A 7,990-nucleotide genomic window follows, 5' to 3' on the forward strand; every position below is an offset into this window, starting at 1 on the left:
ACTCTAGTTACCTTGCACGGCACATTGAATGTGTTGATGCTGTTGTCAATTCACTGGACACTCATGACGCCCATCTTCTGTATGGTGATTATAACCAACCAGGTCTCGTCTGGAAAAAAGGCACTAAAAATTGGTTATTCCCTGATCCATCGACATCTCTATTTAGCGGTCCCAGCTCAGTTCTTATCGACGGTATGTCATTATTAGACATGAAGCAGATGAATTCGGTCTTGAACAACCGAAATCGTATACTCGATTTAGTTTTTGTAAATGAGTATGTCGTCCGTGAATGCGCTGTACTCCAAGCTGTTGAACCGCTTGTAGACCTTGATTCCTACCACCCAGCTATAACAACCACCGTGAATTGTTCCATGCCTGCCTTATTTTCCGAACCTGAGGAGGAATTTCAGTTCGACTTCCGAAGATCTTATTTTGTTGCGTTGAACCGTTCCTTAATGATGGTTGATTGGGCCCCATTGTACAATGCCAACAATGTCAATGAAGCGGTTGACTATCTGTTACACACGTTAAATGAAATGTTCAGTTTTCACGTGCCAGTCGCTCGTCCACAACAGAAACCTCCATGGGCTAATCGGAGATTACGAGAATTAAAAAGAGGACGTGCTAAAGCGCTTCGGCACTACTCTAACCATCGCAACCCGTATACGAGACGAGAATTCGTGTTAGCCAGTAACTGCTACAGAACCTACAATCAATTGCTTTACACTTTACATGTGCAGCGTACTCAACGAAGCCTGAAGCGGAATCCCAAACGGTTCTGGTCGTTTATGAATGGAAAACGGAAAGAGCGAGGCCTCCCATCGGTAATGTCACATGGGGCAGACACTGCGAGCTCTGTCAATGAAATCTGTTGCTTATTTGCAAATCATTTCTCTAGTGTCTTTAAGACTGAAAAAGTTGCTACACGAATAATCGACAAAGCTCTTCAAAATGTTCCAGAGGAAATACTTGAGATGCGGGATATTCGCTTCTCCGAAACAGATATTACAGCAGCAATCAAGAAGCTTAAACCGTCATTGCAACCGGGACCGGATGGTATACCTCCAATCATCTTCAAGAACTGTGCAGAATCTCTATGTACACCCTTAACCGTAATATGCAACCTGTCGTTGAGTCAGTCAACATTTCCAGATGCCTGGAAGGAATCGTTTCTATTTCCTGTTTTCAAAAAAGGCGATCGCACGGCTGTAGAAAACTATCGCGGAATTACTTCTTTATGCGCAGGATCTAAGCTACTGGAGACTCTTGTAAATAAGCTTTTATTTCATGAAGCTAAGCGTCACATTTCCTGTGACCAGCACGGATTTTTTTCAGGACGATCGACTACTACAAATCTCACAGAGTTTACATCACACTGCATTCAAAATATGGAAAACGGTACTCAAATAGATACTGTTTACACAGACCTGAAGGCGGCCTTTGACCGAGTGGACCATGATTTGCTGTTGGCCAAAGTAAAGCACATGGGTGCGGTGTCTAACTTTGTAGACTGGCTAAGATCATATCTAGTTAACCGGCGTCTTTCTGTGAGGCTAGGAAACGCACAGTCAAGTTCATTTTGTAATCGATCTGGTGTCCCACAAGGGAGCAATCTGGGACCTTTGCTCTTTTCACTATTCTTCAATGATGTATGCGCAGTGTTACCTAGAGGATGCAGACTTTTGTATGCAGACGATTTGAAACTCTTCCTCAGTGTTACGTCCATTGAAGATTGTCGCGAGCTCCAGCGGGTTGTCAATATCTTCGTCGACTGGTGCAAAACAAACGAGGTCATCATCAGTGTGCGTAAATGCTCGGTCATCTCTTTCAGCCGCAAAAAGAGTCCGATTATATGGAACTACAACATCGATGGCGAGTCATTGGATAGAGTCTCCGTTATAAAAGACCTCGGTGTATACCTTGATGAAAAGCTCTCGTTCCGTGAGCACTACTCTTACATAATTGCAAAATCCAACAGAAATTTGGGATTTATATTTCGAGTCACCAACGAATTTCGGGATCCATATTGCCTGCGCGCTCTTTACTACTCTCTCGTGCGCTCCGTAATTGAATATGCAGCTGTGGTTTGGAGCCCTTACACAGGTATCTGGTCGTCAAGATTGGAAGCCGTTCAGCACAAATTTATTCGACACGCGCTTAAATATCTCCCATGGAGAAACACATTTAATCTGCCTCCGTACCAAGACCGCTGTCGTTTGTTGAATATGGACACATTGGAGAGACGACGAAAAATTGAAAGGGTCGTATTCATTGGGAAGGTATTAGTCGGCGAATTGGATTGTCCCGCAATTTTGGCTAAAATCAACGTCAGTGCCATCCCACGCCCTCTTCGGATTAGAGAGTTTCTTCGACCGGACTTCAGACGCACCGAGTATAGCCAGAATGAGCCCATTCGTGTTATGTGTTGTTTGTTTAATAGCGTATAGTAATTTTAATAGTAATTTTAAGCAACAACTACTGCTCTCTAGTGCTTTTAGATAAGTTATAAAGTAAGTGTTTTTTATTCATGTAGACAACAACGTCAGATGAATCTTAAGCGAATAAATAAATAAACATTTTGACGATCACCACGTTTAAATACTGGTGTCATGAACGATTGCTTCCAAATACGGGGGAATTTTGCTTGTTGAAAGGAGCGATTGAATATCTCACATAGCGGTTGCGCTAAAACTTCTATACAGCGACATATTAAAACTGCAGGTAGACCATCAGGGCCAGGGACAAACGACCGTTTCAGTTGTTTTGCAGCTAATAAAACCATATTAGAATCTATGGTGGGTACTCCAACATCAACCAAGTCCATTGGAACGTCGCGAATGGCATCATCAGTTTCCATTCTTGAAGCGGTATTCGATACAAAAACTGAAGCAAAATGTTTGGCAAATAATTCACTTGAATCTTTAGCAGACTCCGCTGTAATCCCATTTAAATATACATTCTTCGGAATTGCAGCACTTTTTCGCTTCGAATTCACGAAATGCCAAAACCCACGATTATGACGATCGCCAGATTTATATACCGGAATCATCCCATCAAACATTTTCGTACGCATATCAGAGTAACAAATGAGTTATATGCACCTATATATACCATGAAAAATCGTATCTGATGCACAATACTAGCGTATGCGTACTAATTTGGAGGCCATAAACGTACTACAAAATATACGTTAAAAATTCAACTTTATAAATCTTTATATGCGATAAGACCCGACTCAAAGCGATTAGTTTTATAATGCTATACAATTCTATACTGGAAGTCGCAGTTCAATCACTTGCTATCGTAAAATACGACAGAATGCAAGCTTGTACGCATTTCATTAGGCTATATACGAGTTGGTGTTTGCTGGGATATCCGATTGTTTCCAAATGTCAGGAAATTTACCTTGTTCGAAAGACATGAAAAAATTGAACACAACGGATTCGCCAAAACTTCTATACATCGACTTAAAACATCGACGGCGGGAATATCGTCAGGCCCTGCAGAGAAGGAGCGCTTCAATTTTTTGGTTGCAGTCATCACCAGATCAGTAGTCATGTTAAACAAACTCAAATCCACCAAGTTGGCCGGGACATGCGCAGCCGCAATATCAGCATCTCCGTCAGAGGCAGTTTCATCAGCAAAAACGGAGGCGAAAAACTTCGCGAACAGCTCACAAGAGGCAGGGATTGAACTTGATTCGACGTCATCGTAGTACACGTTGGAGGGGATTACAGAACATTTCCTTTTAGAGTTGACGAAGTTCCAAAATTTTTTAGGCTGCTTGCGAAGATCGGATTGCACACGCAGCACATATGATTTATACAATGATGCATTCAGACGGCGGTATTGATCACTAGCATGCTTAAAACTGTGTCTAGTCAAAACTGTTTTCCAACGGCGGTGAGCACTATTGCGTACACGCTTTAGCTGTCGGAGGCGGGAAGTACGCCACGCAGGACTGGCTGGTGGTCTTACAAGCGGTACAATCATGCTCAACCACTGAGAAATGGTATTACAAAACTGTACAGCCATTTCGTTAACATCCCCGCAAACGAACAAAAAACTCCAATCAATATTAGTCCAAAATTCATTCAAAGCGGCGAAATCAATTTTCCTGTAGTTCAGTTTATTCCTATCATCTCCACAGGCATCTGCCACGGCACTATTGTTGCTCTTTGGCAGCGACAATACAAGAGGAGGGTGGTGCGGGTCAACGGGAACCAGCGGAGTGAAACAACCGTCAACTGTAAGAGCGCAATTCGAAGAACAAAACACAAGATCTAACATACGACCAAGATAATTTCGCTGTGTGTTTACTTGGGAGAGATTCAAAAAATTCATTCCATCGACCAGTGCCGCACTGGCACACGGCAGCAGGGAAGTGGAGACGGGTTGGGATTCTTCTCGAAAATACGACAACTGGGGTGTGAAAATGTTCAAATCGGTTCAAAATACATCCAAATATCCACTAAAGAGCTCGTGTTGAAAAATCCTGTCATTTGATACCCCATTTGCCATATTTTCGAAGAGAATTCCAAATGGCCACTTTTGAGTTCCGGTAAAACCTATTCCGGATGTTCCGGGATATCCAGATCGACTCAAAATACATCCAAATCTGCATTAAAGAGCTCGTGTTGAAAAATCCTGTCATTTGATACCCCATTTGCCATATTTGCGAAGAGAATACTAAATGACTACTTTTGAGTTCCGGTAGAACCGACAACGGATGTTCCTGAGTGTGATACGTAAGCCTGCGCTTTACGGGATGGTGTAAAAGTCATTATTAGCGACTCCAAATAAAATGGATAACTTTTGCGCAGTCAGTTAAGCAGATTTCTAATTTTATTTCATATGTTTGTTATGACGTCAAAAAAAAATCCCACCGCGATCTGGAATATCTCCGGGAAAATGGAACCATAATTTACCAGCATATTTTTCCATTAAAGGCCAATCTGATGTGGTTCTTTTAAGACTAGTTGCATAAAATTCGATTGAAAATCAGTGGAGATAGAGCCAAAAGTGTAACTGAAAGTACCTTCATTTTTGATGTCGGGGACGTAAAGGTTAACGACTAATTCTGGCAGTAAGAGAGGATTTGTCAGATGTGCTTCTTGCCCCGTGTTCACTAGATGGGAGCAAAGATTTCTTACTACCAATCCGAAATTTATGAGTTTATTCAGCTTTTCGGGTTTGGGTGCTGGGATGGCTCGCACTTCACTCAGTAATGATTTATGATGGCATCTGGACGCCCGAACCGGGTTCGTAATATATTCATCACTTCAGAAACGTTCGACGGATGTACCAAAGAGCAACTGACAGCCTTTCTCGCTTCCCCTTTAAGACATCGCTGCAACCGAACAAGGTTTTCAGCATCTGTAAAACCGCACATATCTGTTGTTCCTAAATAGCTATTCCAAAATAAATACCGTTCCGCAGGGTCACCAGAAAAGGATGGGAGATCCTTTGATACAACTTGTCGAGCGGCTAGTTGCTGAGCATTCGGGCCCGAATACAATCGTGGGATATTAGTTCCAACTTGTGGTATCGATGGAATCGGAGTTTGATAGCTTGATAAACTGGTCACTAGCGGGCGTTGCGAAGACATATTAGTGGGCCACGGATTATTACTCCCGGACGATTTCAGCAGAGGAAAAGCAGAGATTCCGCTTACATTAAAGGACGTTTAAAGTCGTGCCACGATCACAGTTTAAATCTACCAAAGGAGCTGCGCCGGAACGAATAAAGTGCGACCGAGAAGACCAATATGACTGCTCGTTAAAGCCTATCCCGGGATGGTTTGACAAGTAATTGGACCTATCAGATACTAAATATCGATTGCTTACTGGCGCCACATTTGCTGTATTGTGGTGTATGGTATTGCTATTTAGTTCCATTGCATTATTAAAATGGGATAGAGTTGTTACCACTGCTGCTGCACTAGTCACCACTACTGGTTCAGAACATCTCGTTGTATCCCATGTCGTTACAGGACCCAGTGGAATTTGAGTCGTTAGGCCTGCAGAAACTCCCATGCCCTCCTCCTGTTGTCTGTGTCTCCCGACAGCACTTTCTACCGTCACAGCGGCAAGTGGAGTTGATACAAGGGGCGTGTTTGTGAAGTTGAAGTCGTTGTGAATGGAACCGATGCAAATTCGTTCCGTGATACCGCTGGAGAAGAAATCTCATATGCATAGCCTGGAACAAGTGAACTGTGGCCAATTTGCGCCTGCTCTAAAGTGTGTATAGTTGCTGCTTGCGACGTGAGTCCAGCGGGTTTGATAATACCAGTATTGGAACTCAGAGACACTGCTGATCGATTGTTCACCCAATCTGCAACTTTCTCGATGCCTCGCATAGTGCTACGTCGACTTCGCCCGCTCATACCGTCATTCTCTTCATCTAACTGAGCTTGGAGTATTGCATACTTCTTTTTTATAAATTCCGTATCCAGTGATAGCTTTTCGGCGATCGTCTTTTTTTTTTGTTTCCATCACTAACTGGAACGCTTTTTCTTGCATTTCCGTTTCTTGTTTTGCCTTTTCTGCCATTGCCTGGACGCGCAATTCCTTTTCTTCTTTCAAACCTTGAAGCTTGAATTGAATGCGTGCTTCACGGCCACTAGGAGAGGTCGATTTTGAGTGAACCGTAGAGCGGGGAGCACGGGAAAGGCAATCCCGGCAATAATAGCTTCTACTCTCATTGGCAATGCTATCGGTTACGCCGGCACAATTAAAATGGTCCCAGAAATTGCATCCATCACATTGGACCATGTTGCCTACATCATCCGGCAGGTTGCATATCCTACAGTGATGGTCATCGCTACTCATTGCAGACTTGTTAGATGTTCTAACATGTGAATCTGTTATTGGATTCAGCCATTTTGTTCTTTATGGAACTGACGCCGATAGTAATTGTGATTTATTCTTGAAGTTTGTTGCGGGAACTAGAATCGTTTCGGACCTCTCGTAGTCAAACTCTTAATTTGATCAGCATTAGCTTCAAGCTACAATATTTTAATCTTCAATTTTAAGTATAACTTTTTTATGCATATACCTACAATAAATGTCTTCAACGTATTTTGTATATTCTGTGTTTTTATTTTATTTTATTTTATTTTCTGTGGAGTAGGGAAAAGCCCTCGGGAGTGATACTCTATGTTGTTGTATCTTCTCCCGTGGGCACAAAACCTCTCATCTTTTAATTGTACAACAGATAACATGACATCCTACAGTACAACATTGCTTATATACTCACAACAAGGTTCCACAACAAGGTTTATGTGTTTTAACTGTATTTGGAAATTATAAGTTTTAATCTGTTTCCAACATTAATTACATTACAGGGATACCTCGATATAAGACAATCCGATATTTGTTATTTGTTATTATTATTATTATTATTTATTAATCATGATTTCAACCGACACTTGGTCTAAATGAAATATTTTGTGGCTGGGAAAAGCCACTTTGAGTAGAATATGCTATCCCTCCTCAAAGTGGCATAAAAACCCAACATCTTTTTAAAATAGTTACAATAACTAACGATTTACAAAACAATAATATACACTAACAAAACGTTTAAAAATTAAAATCACTTCGTTGATTGTATGTGACTGCTAAATGCCGGATCGGTTCATGTAAGCCATAGTTGGTACGCCGCGTTCCCACACGCAGAAGGTGTTGGTGCCGCTGAGGTCGGAATGGGCAATACATTTGAAGCAACGAAAGAATAGCTGGGCAGTCATACATTCCCACTAAAATCTTATGTGCCATAGTGGCAATAATGTTTTTCCTTCGTAGTTCGAGCGGGGTGATACCTATCAATGTGCACAGATCCTCATATGATGGTAAATTATCAGGATTTCTCCATGGTAATCTGCGGCAAACATTTCGAACGAAGCGTTACTGGATACTCTCAATACGTTTGGACCAAAACTCAAACTGTGGATCCCAAATAATACAGCTTGTTTCCAGAATCGATCGCACCA

Source organism: Sabethes cyaneus, chromosome 2, assembly GCF_943734655.1.
Source record: "Sabethes cyaneus chromosome 2, idSabCyanKW18_F2, whole genome shotgun sequence".
Taxonomy (NCBI): domain Eukaryota; kingdom Metazoa; phylum Arthropoda; class Insecta; order Diptera; family Culicidae; genus Sabethes; species Sabethes cyaneus.